At 36.3% G+C, this 20,954-nt stretch overlaps 1 long non-coding RNA gene across 1 annotated transcript in view; it reads right to left on the bottom strand.

Moving 5' to 3' along the window:
• Window positions 1–3,845: 3,845 nt before the first annotated feature.
• The window catches only part of LOC308620001, a 56,293-nt gene continuing 39,184 nt past the window's right edge, over window positions 3,846–20,954 (bottom strand). The window contains exons 2-3 of the long non-coding RNA XR_014016286.1: window positions 7,074–7,121; window positions 3,846–3,908 (exon numbers count right to left, since the gene is read on the bottom strand). This is a non-coding gene — a long non-coding RNA (uncharacterized lncRNA). The remainder of the gene's footprint in view (window positions 3,909–7,073; window positions 7,122–20,954) is intronic.

Genomic DNA, 20,954 nt, shown 5'->3' with positions numbered 1-20,954 from the left:
TCCATAACAAGAGAAGCCACTGTAGTGAGAAGCCCGTGCACCACAGCAAAGAGTAGCCCCCGCTTGCCGCAACTAGAGAAAGCCCAAGCGCAGCAATGAAGACCCACTGCAGCCAAAAAAAAAAAAAAAAAAAAAGAAAAAAAAATGACATAAGAGCATGCATTAAAAAAAAAAAAGAGAGAGGTTAAATGATTTACTCAAAACCACACGGCTAGAAAGTGATAAAACAAGGATCGGCCCTTTATCTTCTGATTTCAGATCTTGTACTCTCCCCTTTATCTTATAAATTAAGTTAGGATATTCTACTTAATTAAAATTAGCCATTTATGGGTCACCAATTTTCCAAGGATTTAGAAAAATATACTTAATAATGAAACGTGATCATAGAAAACATACCCTCTGTGATGATCTGGCTCTTTTGAAGCTTAGTGTTATGTTTGGATTATGCTTGGGTTTTACTGCTGCAATCCTGTTGATGTAGACAGTGCAGAATACTTAATCAAATGTGTACAGGCCCAGGATATTCCCTAATAATTTAATTACATTTTTTAAATTTCAAACAAAATCCAAATGCCCACATTTATTTATCATTGGCAGTAAAATTCAGGGAGTTTAGTGAGTCAAATTATTGAAATGCTTTCATTACTCAAATGCTAGACAAATAGAAACCTGAGCACCTGAAGCTGGGGACCTTGTCTTATTTCTCTTTTTCCCCTTGTGTCTAGCACAGTCTTAGAATGTAAAAGAGGCTAAATAAGTATTTTTTGAATGAATGAACATGGAATCTGTAGTGTAAACTCCTAGTTGGTGTCTCGTAGGAGTCTGTGAATGGACAAACACCATTTATATGCAAAGGAAACTTTATGGTCCCCTAGCACTTGAACATAATTGAAGCTCATTGTAAAATTAAAAGCAAACATTTATATAGTGTGTTCTATTTGCCAGGCACTGTTTTAAGCCCTTTAAATACATCGATTCATTTACTCCTCAAAATAATCTTATAAAGTATATATTTTAATTATGTATATAATTTAATATACATATCTCTTCTTTCTTCTCCTAGATGTTAGCCTGCTTAAAATAAGGGATTAGATCTTATTTATCTTGTAACTCAAGCCTCTACCATACTGTTTGGCACAGTCTATGTTGGGTAAGGAAATAAATTTATGAGTAAATCGTTTTTCTCTGTGGTGCAGGCACATTGTAAAGATCAGGTCACAGCCATCAGTGCCTTCTACACTATACCTAGGAGAAGACTGTTCAAGTTGCAGCTACCACTACAACACTCATACTTATTATTTCAGCTCTTCAATTCATCAAGGACTGAGCCATACAAAATTACTCCTCAACCTACCAGAATGGCAAGCCCTTCGAGTGTATGCTCTATGCTCTACAGGATCAAAAAGCATAGCTACCTGCATGCAGCTTGTACTTCATAGGATAAAGTTAGAGTTGATATGTACTTAATGCTAAGCCAATAAAGCAGGTACCAAGGTGAAATCCTTAGGCATGCCAGAAATTCAGGAAGTTGGGAGATTAGGCTGATCTTGGGCACATGGCCTGAGTTTGGTTGCTGGGAATATAGGTAACACATGCCAATATTTGAGTTGACAAATATTAAAGAGACAAAATCTCTGGGACTGTTTGAAGTCAAAACTGAAGGAATACAACCCAGTGATGAGATCGTGAGATTAAACATGAGTCAACTTGAATAATTTCTTTAGACAGGAGGATTTGTGCCAGCACTCATTGGTAGGAGGAGGCCAAGTGGATGCAGAGACATACCAACTAAAAGGTTACTACAGAGATAACTGTAGATGTGATGAGATTCATAAGGAATAGACAAGTGAAAGAAGAAAAAAATCAGGATTTAGTGACTGAAAGGAAATGAATAGTAAAAGGCAAATAGAAAATAAAGGATGATCCCAGTGGAATGCCAGGAATTTCAAATCTTTGCGATAGGAAGACTTGGCAAAAGTAGGGAACTCTAGAAATAAATGCTAGTTAAGGGGAATTATGATAAGCCCATATATAATTATATTGAGTATGAGATGATCCATCCAAAATCATACAGAGCAAGAGATCAGAAGGCCCAGCATTTTCCTTTAAGAGTCCACAAGAGAATGGGGATATTATAATATAATCTAAGACAAGGGAAGAGTAACTACAAAGAACTTCTCAATTGTCAGATGAATACTTTCAGGTCCATACATTTTTGAGGTGCCCAGTTGATGGCATTAGTATTTTTGTTATAAAGGAAACTGGTGGACTCTGTCAAACTTGACCACCCTAATCTTCCACCTTACTTCTAACTGAATATAAACATCCTGCAGTCAGTGACTTTGTTTTCTTCTCCATTATATCCCTAACACATAGAATAACACCTGCTATATAGCAGAACCTCAACAAATATTTGTTAAGTACAAAGAAAAGGCAAAATGGGGAGGGATGGAAGGCAGGGAGGGAGGGTGGGAGACAAGAATGGAGAGAAAAATCTGCAAAATGCTACAGATTTGCAGCAGACTATGAGACAGGGAAAACAGAAAATGCTTCTTCAAAGTTCTGGTTTAAAGATCTCTTTATAAGATAAAAGTATCTCTGGAAACATCACACAAAACAAAAAATAACACTGATTGATTCAGAATCAGAAACTAATTTGTTTTCCATGATTTCTTTCCAGACCCACATCACCACCAGAGGCCAGTTGCTGAGAACTGACAAGGTGAGAAATAACGTCAGGCACGTAAACCATTTAGAAGCACCTCACTTATTTCCTCTTTCCTCATATACACACACCAACACTAATTCTGAACACATTTCACCCCTCAGCTATTTCATCATACAATGGGGACAACTTGAGGGGACTTAAAGGTGAAAAATGAATTTTATACTATCATAAAAAGTTAAAGTCAGCCCATCCTTGACTAAGGTGATACAACTGTAGGTAGTAAATATTCTTTTTATTAATCTGCTTAAATGATTTGGAAAGGAAATTGTCCTACAATAATCTTTCCTTTGTTCATTGGATTTTATGATTGCTTCTTTTAGCCACTAGTCATTAAGGTAAATACAGAACCTACCTCACCTTCTACCATGAGGAAAGTTATGCAATGTGAGGACAAAGGGTTATAGAAAACAGAAATTCTACTTTCATCTAAAAACTCTGAAAAATTCAAGTTCCAAATGCCTTTTTTTTTACATCTTTATTGGAGTATAATTGCTTTACAATGGTGTGTTAGTTTCTGCTTTATAACAAAGTGAATCAGTCATACATATACATATGTTCCCATATCTCTTTCCTCTTGCATCTCCCTCCCTCCCACCCTCCCTATCCCACCTCTCTAGGTGGTCACAAAGCACCGAGCTGATCTCCCTATGCTATGACGCTGCTTCCCACTAGCTAACTATTTTACATTTGGTACTGTATATATGTCCATGCCACTGTCTCGCTTTGTCACAGCTTTCTCTTCCCTCTCCCCATATCCTCAAGTCCATTCTCTAGTAGGTCTGTGTCTTTATTCCTGTCTTACCCCTAGGTTCTTCATGACATTTTTTTTTCTTAAATTCCATATATATGTGTTAGCATATGGTATTTGTCTTTCTCTTTCTGACTTACTTCACTCTGTATGACAGACTCTAGGTCTATCAACCTCATTACAAAAAGCTCAATTTCATTTCTTTTTATGGCTGAGTAATATTCCATTGTATATGTGTGCTACCATTTTTTAATGAAACGTTTAAAACTCAGTTTCAGTTAATATCCTTTTGTTAAGTGCAGGTATGTTCACAACTTTTTAAAAATACTAAAAATACTAAAATTTGCAGTAAAATCTTTTTTTTTTTACCAGAATTTAGCAACCGAGGATCCTCAGTATTACAGGAAATTGTGTTCATCTCCAAGCCTCATGCTAAAAAGAATAGAGAAACAAAAAAGTTACTCCAAATCTTGGTGACCAGGGCTCAACCTAGGAGAATAGCAAAGGGAATTTCAAGAATGCAACAAAGAGAGTTTATTTCTATATATGATGTTAGAGAATGTTCAGTTTCATTATTTTATATGTAGTTTTCCAGTTTTGCCAGCACTGCTTATTGAAGATACTGTCTTTTCTCCATTGTATATTCTTGCCTCCTTTGTCATAGATTAATTGACCATAGGTGCATTGGTTTATTTCTGGGCTCTCTACTCTGTTCCATTGATCTATATGTCTGTGACCATTTGCAGCCACATGCATGGACCTAGAGATTATCACACTAAGTGAAGTAAGCCAGACAGAGAAAGACAAATGTTATATGATATCATTTATATGTGGAATCTGAAAAAGAAAAAAAGGTACAATTGAACTTATTTACCAAACAGAAATAGATCCACAGACACAAAAAACAAATCTATGGTTACCAAAGGGGAAGGAAGGAGGAATAAATTAGGAGAATGGTATTAACATATACGTATTGCTATATATAAAATAGATAAGCAAAAAAGGACCTACTGTATAGCATAAGGAACTATACCCAAATTTTGTAATAACCTATAAGGGAAAAGAATCTGAAAGAGAATATATATACATATAAAAATATATACTTATATATGTATCTGAATCACTGTGTTGTACACCTGAAACAAACACAACATTGTAAATCAACTATACTTCAATTTAAAATAAAAAAAGAAGATGGCTTAAAATGGTCAATATTTATTGGTCAAAACTAGAGATTTTGGGGCTTCCCTGGTGGCGCAGTGGTTGATAGTCCACCTGCCGATGCAGGGGACACGGGTTCGTGCCCCGGTCTGGGAAGATCCCACATGCCGCGAAGCGGCTGGGCCCATGAGCCATGGCCACTGGGCCTGCGCGTCTGGAGCCTGTGCTCCGCAACGGGGGAGGCCACAGCAGTGAGAGGCCCGCGTACAGCCAAAAAAAAACTAGAGATTTTGGGACCCATCCACCAATTACTGTAAAATTAAGGGAAATATATTTAGAAATTACTTGTAGTCAATAAGCCTCAAATAAAAAGTTTAAAAAAAAAAGAATTCAACAAAGAGAGGTCCTAAGATGAAAACTATTCAGCAGGCATAGGGAAACAATGCACCTAGACTAGAAAACTGAGGGCTTGTTTCAGAGGGAAAAAGAAACTGGAACCAATCAAGGATTGAAAGTGATTGACTTTGTGGAAAACTATACCAAGAAGCTCTTGAAAGGTGTGAGAAGAATTAGTGATGGGTATAAAGAAAACTTCAAATGAATAAGGAAGAAAATTATTATTACCTTCAGGGAAAGGAAACATAACCATAGTGCACCGTAACACTCAGCTGAGAGTTGCATTTGTATAAGCATAGTATAAAGACTTAAAAACTGATTACTAATTTAACCAATAATTGTAACAAAACTATATAGGAAAATACATTTCCATCCTCCTTAACAGAAGATCAGTAGATAATGTGGAAAACGGACAAATCAAAATACCCACAGACACCAGATCCATATGCTAACATGAGGGAAAGAATTATTAAGTGAAAAAAAATGAAAGGAGGAATGCATATTGTGAGATAAATGTAGACAAAGTAATGGTGGTGGGAAGTGCAAGTCATGAGAGGGAATTGTGGTAAATGAGGCAATCATTCTGTGGATGGTCTTGCATGCCAGAATAAGGAGTTGGAAATATTTCCCTTTAGGCCCTAGAGAACCACTGAAGGCTTGAGTAGAGGAGTAACTTGATGAAATTGATGTTTTTCAGATCTGAATCTGACCTCAGTATGTTAACTGGTTTGGGAAGGAGAGAAACTAAAAGCTGAAAAATCAGTTTGAAGCTATGGAACTAGTAAAAGTAGTTGATTGACAATACAGGCCTGTCCACTCATGAACATATAGTTACAGAAAATTGAGATTTGAAATATTACAACTTTATAAAAAATACAAATTAATCAAGAGTGGAGAATTTCTTAGTGGAGTATTTGATATACTGCAACAGAGTACCAGTTAGGAAGTGATATGGTGTTAACTGAACAGTTTAGCTTGCTCATCTCCCTGACTGTCAGGTAATATCACCTTGTTCAAAGAAGAATTCTATTTGTTAGATCTCACATCTTATATAAGAAAAGGTTGTAATAATTGTTGTTGTGGTTATTGTTCTCAGTTTTTTACATAAAGAGATTAACCCTTTAATAACACTATGTAGGTACTACTATTATTCTCACGTTTCAGGAAGGTAAGATACACAAAAGTTAACTAACTTGCCCAAAGTACAGTAGCCAGTAAGTGTTAAAGGTGAGATTTGGATTCAAGCAGGCTATTGCCAAGAGCTCACACTCCTAGCCACTCTACTAGATTGCCTCTTATTCAAATAAGGGAAAATTAAAGGTAAAAAGATTTCTCTTGGCCTCTTATTTCAGTTAATCAATGTTTTCCTATAAGAAAAAACATAAACATGTGAGGACTCACATCCAGTTGAGCCTTTTTTTCCCTCATCTGTAAAATGACGAAAATAATAACCATGTCCCTGAGGGGCTTTTGTTAGCATTATGGTAGATAGAGGGAAATCATAGCCCCAGTTCTTTATATATCTTATTATACCATGACTTCTCTTGTTGATTCTGGTCTGGTTCATGTGTTATGGGTGGAATTGTGTCCTTCCTGAAGACCTTCATATTTTAAACAAAACTCAGAATGTGACTGTATCTGGAGATAGGCCCTCTTAAAGGTAATTAAATTAAATGAGGTTGTTAGAGTAGGCCTTATCCAATCGGACTGGTATCCTTGTGTGAAGAGGAAATTTGGACACACAGAGAGACAAATTCAGAGAGGCAAGACCATGTGAGGACACGGCGAGAAGGCAGCTGTCTGCAAGTTAATGAGAGAGACCTCAGGAGAAGCTAAAGCTGCCGACACCTTGACCTTGGACTTTTGGTCTCCAGCATTGTGAGAAAATTAGTTTCTGTTTTTTAAGGTACCCAGTAATGGTATTTTGTGATGGAAGCCCTAGCAAATGACAAGTACGCCATGTTACTTGCTTTGACAAAAAGGATATTAGTACATGTAACACAAACAGAAACTGGAAAAAACACGTGTCTTTCTACTTACCCTCATTCCCATTCTTTTCCATCATCCTAAGAACATGGTCGGTAGCTTCTAGAAGAATGAAAAACAAATGGAACAGAGCTGAGTGACCATAGATAATCATCCAATAACTAGTTAACTCCCAGATGGATGACCAAGATAAGTCAATACCACACCGTGCTGAATCCAGCCAAAAACACCTATAGACCTATGACCTAAATATTTGATTATTGTTTTAAACTACTGCTTTGGGGCGAACATGTTATACAGTATCATTACAGCAATAGATAACTGCTACAAGCATCAAATATGGTAGACAGTCACATGGTATGCAGTAGCAACTCATTTAATTTAAATTAGGCTTTTACATGACTTTTTTTTAACATCTTTATTGGAGTATAATTGCTTTACAATGATGTGTTGGTTTCTGCTTTATAACAAAGTGAATCAGTTATACATATACATATGTTCCCATATCCCTTCCCTCTTGCATCTCCCTCCCTCCCACCCTCCCTATCCCACCCCTCTATGTGGTCACAAAGCAGCACTGAGCTGATCTCCCTGTGCTATGCAGCTGCTTCCCACTAGCTATCTATTTTACATTTGGTAGTGTATATATGTCCATGCCACTCTCTCACTTTGAACATGACTATGTTTTAAAGGAGGCTGAAGTGAACAAATAAACCCTATGCCAATGTACTCACATCACATGTGTAGATACAGCTCTAGTAATTAGAAGAAAGTGATCAACTAAACCATTCATTTCAAATGTATGGGAATTGATGAGAATATAAGCTTTTATTCTTTTAAAGGATGTACATGTCCATTACAAATTATTTTAAATGTTAACAGGCCTCATTTCCCTTATGTCATTAGTAAAGAAATTCACAATTACCTGTAGGTTCATTAAATAAATCAATCCTCTAATTCTTTCAAATTAATTATCATTAGTATAGATGATTGCTGTGGTCACAGTAAATAAAGCTATTATCAACTGCCAGCCGTACTTCTCTCAAAGCAAGATTTTGTTTCCACTGTTTAAAAAGGAAGGCTCAGAAAAACACACAGGCTTGGTTTGAGAAGAAATTAGAAATGATTATTCAAATCAACTCTTTCCCCAAAGAATGTAGTGCTTGAATCCTCCACAGTATGCTCAAATTTTTGTTTTTCAACTGTTTCAATCTGAGTCCAAACAGGAGATAGAAACCATAACATGATATAGAGAATTTTATTGTAAAAATCATTAAGCAATGTTAAAAGAGATACTCTGAGATGCAAAGAAACCCCATAGGACACCCTAGGACTGATATAAAACACCCTAGAAAGGACAAACCTGAATGGAGTTACCTCCCCAAGGAGAGGATTCAGACTTTGTTACAGAAGGTGTGGTTGTCCACTGGATGGCAGAAAAGTATATTGTGGTACTTAAACCAGATGTGGTCCACAGTAACTGGTCAAATAGGAAGTAACTTTCCAGGACACAGAGAGTCAAGGTGCCACTCTGAGCAGGTGGCCCAGAGCCCATGGTAACATGTTGGGAAAGCCACAGGAAGGTGATTGATTGCCAGGCAGCATCAGGTCTACAGTGTCAGAGGAACCATGTCTTCCTACTTCATGGCTGGGGCAGGGTACCACCAGATATCTTCACACTCACATGGCCGACCATCCATGCCATGCAGCCTCTGGATCCAGTGAGAGATGCCCCATCTTCCTGCAATATCCCTGTAGCACCCTCTATTGAGGAAGCTAACATCATATTCACTGTAAAGAAGAGCTGGTTTAAGGAATTCCATTCATTATCTCAGAGCAAGTTTCAGAGCAAGAAAGTTGAATGTGGAGATGAGAGACAAAAATTGATAACTGGCGTACCAACCAAAGCTTAAACACTCACTGTGAAGGAGGATTCAACACTTCCCAAACAAAAAAATTATTTCAATAATAACTGTAGTTTTTAATCTCATTTCAGATTTTTTTTAACCTGCAAAGGAAATCTACAAATCTAATAAACATGATAATTTCTTTCTGGATATTTTATGGTATTTCCAAATACAAACACAATCTGAATTAAATTAACAATTTCTTGTGGAATGATTCTCATCTAGTAGATAAAATTTTCAATCAATAAAGTACAGCATAGAATTATAACAGAGATGAAAAATATGTAATGACTTTTGTGTGTTGAAACTTAATAAATATATCTAAATATTCAAAGAATTAATTAAAATATCTATTTCTAATGTATGGTTGTAATAAACCTTCCTTAGAACTATAAATGTAATGTTCTCCAGAGCTGGTTCAAGTTCACTTAGTATTCAGCATAACTGAACTCCATATTCTCAGAGGAGATAAATGCTAGTATCTTCATGGCAGTGAGAAAATAGTATTTCTCCCTAAACTTTCTCTGTATTAGTTTGCTAGCGCTGCTGTAACAAAGTACCACAAACTGGGTGGCTTGTACAACAAAATTTGTTGTCTCACAGTCCTGAAGGCTACAAATTCAAGATCAAGGTATCAGTAGAGTTGGTTTCTTTTGAGTACTGTGAGGAACAATCTGTTCCATGCCTCTCTCCTAGCTTCTGGTGTTTTACTGACAACTTTTGACATTTCTTGACTGGTACATGCATAACTCCATCCTGCCCTCATCTTCACATGGCATTCCCCCTAGGTGTGTATCTATCTCTGTGTCCAAATTGCCCCTTTCCACAAGAATACAGTCACCACTGGATTAGAATCCATCCTAATGCCCTCACCGTAACTTGATCATCTGCAAAGGCTCTATTTCCAAATATGGTCACATTCTCAGGTACTGGGGGTTAGGATTTCAACATCTTTATGGGGTTACACAATTCAATCCACAACATTCTCCTTATACCTTAAAGCCAGCAATTTCCACAGAAATTAAGCCTCTCAAGCTATGTTCTCTCATAGGGTTCATATTTGATTGACCCACCAGTAACAATTAATAGTTAGTGAATAGACTCATGTTTAAGACAATCAACAGAGACTCATCCACAAATCATAGTAAAAACCCACTTATTAGAAATTCTCCAGAGGAACGCACTTGACTATCCAACCAGCAAAATTTTCTACTTGAGAAGAAAGCCCTTAGAGCAAACAAAGCTAGAGATGAGAAAAACACTTACAAAGGATTATGGGAAAAAAATTAGGCAGAACTCTTCTGATTTCAAGCAACAGAAACCAAATTTACACTGACTTATGTGGGGAAATGAAAGGGGAGTGATGATATTAAATGGTTTGTGTAATTAAAACATCCAGAATTGAGAACAGCTAGATAGGGGAGTTGAGCAGCCGCTGTTAGGACTCTCCTCCATCTCTTTTCCCTACAATTTTCTGTGATGGCTTTATTCCAAGGTCTCAACCTCAGTGCTACTGACAGTTTGGTGTGGATAATTCTTTATTGTGGGAGTTGTCTTGTTCAGGATGTTTAGCAGCATCCCTTACCTCTACCCACTAGATACCAGTGACACCTGCTCCCAAACTGTGACAACAAAAATGTCTCCAGACACTGCCAAATGTCCCCTGCAGGGCAAAATCGCCTCTTTTTTCAAGTGGTGACCTCAGGCACCACTTAATCTATAGTACATCTACTGATTTAGCAATTCCTATGTAAAGAGAAAGGCTTCCTTTCAAATAGTCTAATAATAGTGCTAGGCCTGATGCTTATAATCTTGTATTTATCTCAAAAATTTTTATTATTATTTTAAATATTTTATATATATAATGTTTGTAGACATGAACAGAAGACAGGGACTCAAGATTCTATAATAGTTCAAAGATTATACACATATTTTCTATCCTTAATGATACTTTATCCTAATTTCCATAGCAACTTCTATCAATTAATGTGAAAGAGTTTCTCTTCTACTAGTTGTACTTAACTTTCTTCTTAGAAGTTTGACTTTTACCTCAAATTCCAGTGTCTATAGTATTTGGGGCCTGGGATGGTCATCTACTTAACATGCCTTTAACCTATTACACCAGCAATTTCATATGGTTAATACTAATGCAAATTAAGATATTGGTTTGACTGCTTTAGCAAAGAACAAAATATGTTGATTAATTAAGAACAAAATATACCTTTTCCCCACACAAAACTCTAAGCTGATAGACAGTCAAAGGGATAGAGAGGCCCTGCTTCATGCAGTCACCCAGAAACCCAGGTTCCGACTATCTTGTTTCTATGCCATTCCCATCTCCACAGGTCAAAGCTGTCACCATGCCTGCATTCTAGCCTGTGGGAAGGGGAAAGAGGAAGTGGAGGTTTATTTTGAGGGCATGACCCAGAAGTTTTTCACATCAGTTCCACTCTCATACTGCTGACTCTGAGAAGTCACATGAAACACCTGGTTGTAAGCAATGTTGGAAACAAGGGTTCTACTAGTAAATGGAAGAAGGGAAAATGGATAGTGGAGGACAATTAATAGCTTCTATTGTGCCCTGGTACTAGAAAAACTGCAACTGAGGGTACCGGTGGAGTCAATTTAAAACTCAGAAGAAATAAAAGGGAAACAAAATATATTAAAAGCATACAGGCACACTTCAGAGATATTGTGGGTTTAGTTCCAGACCACCACAACAAACAAATATCACAATAAGCAAGTCACAGGTATTTTTTAGTTTCCCGGTGCATATACAATGTTTATGTTTACACTGTACTGTAGTCTATTAAGTGTGCAGTAACATTCTGTCTAAACAATGTACATACCTTAGTTAAAATATGCTTTACTGCTGAAAAATGCTAACAATTTTCTGTGCCTTCAGTGAGTCATAATCTTTTCGCTGGTGGAGAGTCTTGCCTCAATCTTGATGTCTGCCTACTGATAGAGATGGTGGTTGCTGAAGCCTGGAGTGGCTATGGCAATTACTTAAAATAAGACAGTGAAGTTTGTCACATTGATTGACTCTTCCTTTCACGAATTATTTCTCTGTAGCATGCACTGCTGGTTGATAGCAAATTACCCATAGAACTTCTTTCAAAATTGGACTCAATCTTTTCAAAACCTCTTGCTGCTTTATCAATGAAAGTTATGTAATATTCTCAATCTTTTGTTATGATTTCAACAATCTTCACAGTATTTTCAACTGAAGTAGATTCCATCTCAAGAAACCACATTTTTTGCTCATCCATAAGAAGCAACTTCCCATTAGTTAAAGTTTTATCATGAGATTGCAGGAATTCAGTCACACCTACAACCTACACTTCTAATAAGTTAGTAATAGTAAGTTCCTGAATCCCTCAAAGTCAGCCATGAGGGTTTGAATCAACTTCTTCTAAACACCTATTAATATTGATATTTTGACTTTTTCCCATGAATCACAAATGTGCTTAATGGCATCTAGAATGGTGCATCCTTTCCAGAAGGTTTTCACTTTACTTTACCCAGATCTAGCAGAGGAATCACTATCTCTGGCAACTATAGCCTTACAAAGGGAGTTTGGGATTGACATATACACACTGCTATATTTAAAATAGATAACCAGGGAATTCCTTGGTGGCTCAGTGGTTAAGGATCTGCCTGCCAATGCAGTGGACACATGTTCGAGCCTGGTCCGGGAAGATCCCACATGCTGCAGAGCAACACAGCCCATGCACCACAACTAGTGAGCCTATGCTCTAGAGCCCACCGAGCCACAACTACTGAAGCCTGTGCACCTAGAGCCTGTGTTGTGCAACAAGAGAAGCCACCGCAATGAGAAGACTGCACACTGCAATGAAGAGTAGCCCCCGCTCTCCACAACTAGAGGAAGCCCGTGGGCAACAACGAAGACACAATGCAGCCAAAAATAAATAAATAAATAAATAAATAAATTTTTAAAAATAATAAAATAGATAACCAACAACAAGGACCCACGATATAGCACAGGAAACTCTGCTCAGCATTCTGTAATAACCTAAATGGGAAAAGAATTTGAAAAAGAATTGATACATGGATATGGGTAACTGAATCACTTTGTTGCACACCTGAAACTAACACAACATTGTTAATCAACTCAACTCCAATATCAATTAAAAAATTTTTAAATATGTTCCTGAAATAATGACTTGAAAGTCAAAATTACTACTTGATCCATGGGCTTCAGAATGAATGTGTTAGCTGGCATGAAAACAACATGAATCTCATTGTATGTCTCCATGAGAGCTCTTGGTTGACCATGTACATTGTCAATGAGCAGTAATATTTTGAAAGGAACCTTTTTCTCTGAGCAGTAGATTTCAACAGTGGGTTATAAATATTCAGTGAACCATGTTGTAAACAGATGTGTTGTCATCCAGGCGTTGTTGTTCCATTTATGGAGCACAAGACGTGTAGATTTAGCATAATTCTTAAGGGTCCTAGGATTTTCAGAATGGTAAATGAGCATTGGTTTCAACTGAAAGTCACCAGCTGCCTTAGCCCCTAACAAGAGAGTCAGTCAGTCTGCCTGTTGAAGATTTGAAGCCAGGCATTTATTTCTCCTCTCTAGCTATGAAAGTCCTAGATGGCATCTTCTTTCACTATAAGACTGTTTTGTCTACATTGAAAATCTGCTGTTTCATAAAACCATCTTCACTAATTATCTCAGCTAGATCTTCTGGATAACTTGCTGCAGCTTCTACATCAGCACTTGCTGCTTCACCTTGCACTTTGATGTTATGGAGATGGCTTCTTTCCTTAAACCACATAAGCCAACATCTGCTAGCTTCAAACTTTTCTTCTACAGCTTCCTCACCTCTCTCAACCTTCATAAAATTGAAGGGAGTTAGGGACTTGCTCTGGAATAGGCTTTGGCTTAAGGGAATTTTCTGGCTGGTTTGATCTATCCAGACTGCTAAAACTTCCTCCATGTCAGCAATAAGACTTTCACTTTCTTATCATTCATGTGTTCACTGGAGTATAACACTTTTAATTTCCTTCAAGAACTTTTCCTTTGCTTTCACAATGTGGCAGTTTTGTGCAAGAGATATAGTTTTCAGCCCATCTTAGCTTTCAACGTGCCTTCCTCACTAAGCTTAATCATTTCCAGCTTTTGATTCAAAGTGAGAGTCATGACTCTCCCTTTCACTTGAACACTTAGAGGTCATTGTAGGGTTATTAATTGGCAGGACATGGTGTCCAAAACAATTACAACAGTAACATCAAAGATCTAAGATCACCGTAAAAAATATAATAATAATGAAAAGTTTTGAAGTATTATGAGAATTACCAAAAAGTGGCACAGAAACACGAAGTGGCAAATACTTTTTGAAAAATAGCACCAATAGACTTACTTGATGAAGGGTGCCACACACCTTCAATTTGCAAAAAATGCAATATCTGAGAAGCACAATAAAGCGAAGCACAATAAAGTGAGATATGACAATATTTACATGCTGGGTGCTTATACCTAACTACCATAACAATTATTATTATCCCCACTTTATAGATAAGGAAACTAAGGGTTAAAGACATTAAATGTCTTGCCCAGAGACATAAAGCTGTAAAAGTAAAGCCTGGTTTTAAATCCAAGTGTATGAATCTGACTTTCTTCTTTAACCCACAGTACACAGCAGCAGTACTTCCACATTGCATGTCTCAATGGTGGGCTCACATGTCAAATGTAAAATGAGGGAAATTAATGACACTCAAGCTAAATATCACAAAAATTCAACTCCTAAATTTTTAAAATCTATATTTTCTTACCCAGCAGAATTATATAAAAATGTTAAGTTGAAAGAACTCTGAGACTAATCTAAAAATCTAATCTTATTTTCTCCCTTTATAATAGAGATATCTCCAGCAGGCCTCATGGTCAAAAGCCCATCTATCGCTTTTTGTTATCTTTTCTATATCTGGAATGTCAGAGATATATCTAGTCTTGAAGTCCCTACTTTCATGGAGCTTACAGTCTAAAAGTGAAATAAAGCTGTAGAAACTCACTACAACACTATCTGAAGAGTCTTCTAGGCCAGCAGCAAAGGGCAACGTATAAACACTGCCCAGAGGATGGAGTCAGATGCAGTTACTGGGTGAGCAGAGACCGGAACCCAGGTCTCCCCCACTGCAATACCTGAAACCTGGTTTGTAAGGATATTCAGAATAAATTTAAGAGATTTAAACTTAAGATTAAATTTGGTGCACCATAATATAAGGATGGGTCTAAATTTTTACTAATTAGCTACCTAAGAAGCAACTTTTATTGTTCTTCAAAAAAACTCATACTCATTTTAGAGCTTAGGAGCCAAAGACTCAGACAATAAACTGATGCAAAAATTATTTTCTAAAAGGTATAATTCAAGGGCATTAGATCTTTGTAAGCCTAGTAGTCCAATTTCTGCCTTAGGCTTTCTCAGTAAATTTAATGCAGAATACTCTAGTGTTATGAATTAAAGCTGTGGATTATAACCCAACTGAGTTGAATTCCTAGTTCTACCTCAATTAGAAACGGGTAGCATTTGGCAAATTACTGAACCTCCTAAGCTAGTTTTGCATTCTTAAAGTCCTTATCTTACCTCATGGTGTGAGGTTGAAAAGAGATAATACACTGCATGTGAAGCACTTGGTACAGAGCCAGGTATGTGGTGAGCACTCAGAGGTTGCCTGTAAGTTGTATCAGTTTTTCCTTTGGTTGTATAAGTTTTCATTCAGTTCCTTGATCAACTCTTGTGATCCCACTGTGCATGGATGAAGAGAGAGGTTTGTGTTTCTAAGTTTCCTGTCATTGTAAGAGTTCTTCCAAACACTGTCTAGCTAGCCCCATTCTCCTGATCATAAGACAGGCTCAGGATCTACCTAGAATTTTTTCAGGTGAACCAGCATCCCCAGGATTCACTCATTCATTTATCCATTTAATAAATTTACAAATATTAATTAAGCATTAACCAGGCAAATATCTTTGTGCTTAGACAACACAAAAGTAAACAAGTGCATAATTCAATAAATAATTTTTTTGGAGAGTGACAAGTGTAATAAACTAGAGCACTGTGTGAGAGCAAGATAAGGAAGATATTGTTTAGATACAAGGTGAAAGAAATCTGCTGTGAGGAGGTGACATTTGATCTGAGACTAAGGATCTAGGTCATGGTAAAGAGTCAAGGGAAAGCATTCCAAACAAGAGGAACTTCAAGTACAAAGGCTCTAAGTCGGGAACAAGCTTGATATATTCAAGGGGAAAAAATAGCATTGTGACTTATGATAACCTTGGCAGGAAATGAAATCAAAAAAGTTAAGTAGGATTTAGATCATGTAGGGTCATATAAACTGTAGTGAGAAATTTTGAATTTGATTCTAGGTATAATTGGAAGCCTTTAGTAAGATTTATTTCTAAGATACTTGAATGTTCTAGTGTTCTGTAGTTCTATAATTTCTGTGATTTTTTTTTTAAGGAGTCCAGGTCCAATGAAAGTCAAACTGTTTCACTACATTTTTAAATCACTTTTATAGTGATTTAGCAATTTTAGTTAGCTACAGCATTTACAGTTAAACTGAAAAGTGTCCTACAATTACCTGTCACTGGAATAAAACTCTGAGATGGGTAACTTCTAAGCATAAATTGGAAGCTATTTTTCAATAACACAGAACATCCCTTAGCCAAAGGTATGAAATACCATGCCTAAGAAAGAAAAATCTATGATGTGTCTCAACAGTTCTCTCTCTCTCTCCAAAAATCTAATGAAAATGAAATGAAAAAATAAAATAAAATAGTAACTTTTCCAGAATACTTATATATTAGAAAATCATTCCATGTACGGTGATTTTATTCCAATTTTGAATAACAATAAAGCATTAAAATATGTTGAGGTTTCACAAATCTGTTTCTTCAATTGAAAACTCTTGAGCTCCAGACTCATATTTCCCTCGCCAAACATGTAGATCCGGCACTCAACTACTTCAAATTCTATACATCAAAAATTATTTTTCCCACCAAACTTACCCTTTCCCTTGCCTTCCTTATCCCATTTGATGACTTTGCTATCTAGCCAGTTACTCTAAGGACCAGAACTCTGAGTCTTTCTAAACTAACTCAGCATTATCAACAATTTCCAGTACTTAAAAATATTCAAATTTCTTCACATTGATACCTGCTAGTTCTCCTCCATGAAATGGGATTCCCTTCCTTGTCTTGCCAGTGAGCTCCTACCTATACTTCCAGGTCTACCTCAAATTTTCCTCCTCTCTAACATAGGGATCCCATGGATATCATAAGCAATCAATTGCTCAAAATATACCTGCTGATTTCCCCCCTTTTTCCCTTTTTTCTAATTATCTTTAAAACCAATATGCAAAAAAATAATATTATATTTTCTTCACCTTTTTAGAAGTTCATGCCCAGTTTTAGCAATTTTCACAATATTCTATAAATGTTTTAATTTTCTGTCTTCCATACCAGATGATGAAAACTTCCTAAGGTTCTGCCCAGTTCATCTTTAGAGAAACACAATATATTAAGTACTAACGAGGAAGTATAATAAAGTAAACGGTTGACCAGTTTCCTGTTAACCATTTCCTACCATCGCTTTGCCTTTCTGGAAGAGATATCTCAAATATTTTTTCTTAGAATTTTCAATTGACATTTGTTTAGAAGAATATTCAGATAGGAAATACAGCTTAGGGTAGGTGGCAAAAGATGTGGCCAGGGAGGCAGACAGGGAGGGAAGATCCTGTCCACCCTCATAAGGGTTTTGGGAATTAGCCTAAGAAACCAATGAAGGTTTTAATTCAAGAGTGTTACATGATCTGATTTATATTTTTAAAAAAGAACTCTGCTATATGGAAATTTGGATTTTTAAAAGCCTTTGACAGTTAGAAGGCTATTGCAATAGTCCAGGCAATAAATGATAGTGGTTACAGTGGAAAGAAGGAGATATAGACAAACTGTATATTTTGTTGCTGTAATAGATATGTAGATGATGAAAAAGGCGACATCAAAGATCATTACTCGCAGGTTTTTTCTTGCTCAATTAAGTGAAGACAGATACCATTTACTAAAGAGGGAAAGAGAGGGTGAGGAATAGTTTCAGAATAAAATTAAAAACTGCATTTATACACATTAAGTTGAAAATGACTAGTAAAAATCCAGGTCTACAGTTCAGGATGCGATTATGGCTAAAGAGATACACTTGGGATTCATTAGCATTTGGACTGGATTAAATTTATAGTTCTAGATAGAATTGCCTAGAGAGAAAGTCAGATGAAGAGGAGAATGGATGGAAGGCTCAGCAATGAACTCTAGAGTCCTCCCATATTTAGACATAGGATAAAGGCAACAATGACAAAAAAAAAAAAAAAAGACAGAGAGAGAGAGAGAAGAAAGGGACAGTGAAAGAGGCAGAAAACCAAGAGGAAGCAGTGTAATCATAGCACACTGGTTAGCACTACAGCAAGCAACTTTTACACACTCCTGATCATGTAAATCTTGTTGTTGTCCACATTTAGAATCAGCTTCTAGAATATTTTGGCTATGGCTCCAAAATAAAATGTATAGCTTATTAATCTTGAAAGTATTATAAATGTAGATTTATAGCAAGCAGAAATGGTCAGGAAAAGGAGAGAGAAAAGTGTGAGAGTGCTAATATCTTCACTTACAAAGTGGAAAGAAATGAAATAGTGGTGAAACAAAACAGGCAAACTATTTTGAAATGTTGATGTAACTAGCAGAACTGTAACTAAAAAAAAATTTAAACAATTCAAGTGGACATAGAAGGGATAGGTATAGGGAACTGTTCCTTCTCATTTTTAATCCTTCCATACTATTCGATTTTTTAGTCATGTGCAGGTTTTACTTTGATGTAAGTTAAAATTTTAATCTAAATAGTGATTCCAGAGACTCAGTGGCAGATGTGTGATTGGGGGCGAATAAAATTAAATTAAATTTATAAGGCTAAGATGTTCTGACCCAGAAATTCTACTTCTAGTAATATTCTCTAAAGGAACATTCAGAAATGAGGACAAAGATTTATGTTCAAGAACGTTTGCTGCAGTATTAATTACAATAGTAAAAGGTTGGAAACTACCTACATGATAAATATTTGGAGATGATTTAAATAAATTATAGTTTGTCCATATAATAAAGTATTAAACAGCCACTAAATCATATTTGAGATTATTTGGGAGCTTATGTAATATTCATATCACATTATTATTCTAAGGGAAAATACAGGATTAAAAAAGTCTGTGTGTGCACATGTGTGTGCATGCACATATGCCCAGAATTGGACACCCAGAAAATATATGGTTCAAGAACAAGAACCAACATTTCTGTGCAAAACTGAGAATTTACTACCAACAGACCGTCTCTAAGAAACTTTTTAAACGTGTACTTCTAAAAGAGAGTAAAACTTTAAAACTTTTTTAAGAGTTTAAAAACTTTAAAATCTATACTTCTATAATTCTAAAAAGGAAGTCTAATTTAGAAAAGCAATGGTAAAAAAGTAAAATTTTAAGTATGTGGATATATCCACATGAACATTGATAGTGGGTCTGAAAACAATAGAATTAAAATCCTCATGGAAAAAAATGTACAATTTGGAAAAAAAAGATGAGTTACAATGTTGTAAGTCCTTTGGGGAAGAAGGTAAAAATATTAGAGATTTTAATACATGCATACTAAAATGTCTAAGCTAATCAATGGAACAATATACAAAATTTATAGCTTCCAAAATAGTTTAGGAAAAAAATGGGATAAGGAAGGAACAACTACTTGATTTTTTTAAAAGTCAAGAAAAAGAAGAAAAAAGTAGAAAATCAGAAGAAAAAAAGCATAACTAAAGTACAAAACAAAATGGTAAAAATTAATATAAATATATTGAATCATAATAAATATATATGTACTAGACTCAAGAGTTAAAACACAAAATTATGAGATATGTTTAAAGTCTAGCTAAAATCCATCTATGAGAAACAAAACACGGTGCCTCTATTCTAACAAGAGTGTCATGGGACTGATTTGAATCCTTGGGTCTTTTAATATCAACTAAGACCCTAAATACAACAGGTCTCAAAACAATTTCCCTTTCCCCAGTGTAGAGTTACCTAAGAAGATAACTAGATCTCTTTAGTAGAGACTGGGAGAATCACAACCATATACACTTGCCGTGATGTCCTACAGTCTTTCTTCATGGGATGTGATCACTCACTCTATGGTTCTGAGAGTGAAAACTGGCTCATGTCTGGAAAGTGTTCAAGGAGTCATGATTATACACATGATTATATACATTAAGCAGTACCTTTGTTGGCTGTGCATCTACCTTGCCTCTAGGAAAACCATGTTCTCTGAGTCATCATATATCCCTCATGTCAGGACCCCCTAACTCTCATTCTAAACTTGTTTCCCATTTTGGTAATTAGGTCCATCCACCTTTGTTATGAAAATAAATTGTTGCCACCTGTCCTCTACTATTCTAAGGTCCTATCAACCCCCTTTTTACTAAGGAGCCCACTACTGTAATAGCATCTCCTATGAAATGATCCATTCCTGAGCCTTTCAACAATGCACTAGCCCTCTCACTAGCACATTCCTTGTCACCTTGGAAAATGGAGTTGACTTTGGTCCCTCTCAAGGAAAACTGTCAACTAATAAGCCCAATTGAGCAGACCCATTGCTCTGAGCCTTTTGATTGATTCCTCCTCAGTTATCCATGGCAGTTATGGCATCTCTATTTCATTTATGAGAATTATTACTGTGTTTAAGCATTCAACAGCCATATCAGAAACATGCTAAAGCAATCACCCAAGGCCCAAGCCAGGATGTTAAATCCTATTTTACAGCAGAGTGCCTCTATGTTGACATTTTCCCCTTAGCCAGCTTTACATTCTGCCCCAATGATCCAGCACCCTCAGGGTTAACCCCTATTCACACCAGTTTATATTAACCAGGTACTGTAGTTCTTTTGGTGTATAATCTCTCTCCCTTAGCAGTTCCAGCACC

Source organism: Mesoplodon bidens (assembly GCF_964165515.1).
Source record: "Mesoplodon bidens genome assembly, chromosome: 7".
NCBI classification, from domain to species: Eukaryota; Metazoa; Chordata; class Mammalia; order Artiodactyla; family Ziphiidae; genus Mesoplodon; species Mesoplodon bidens.
This window is presented reverse-complemented; position numbering and strand designations above follow the sequence as displayed.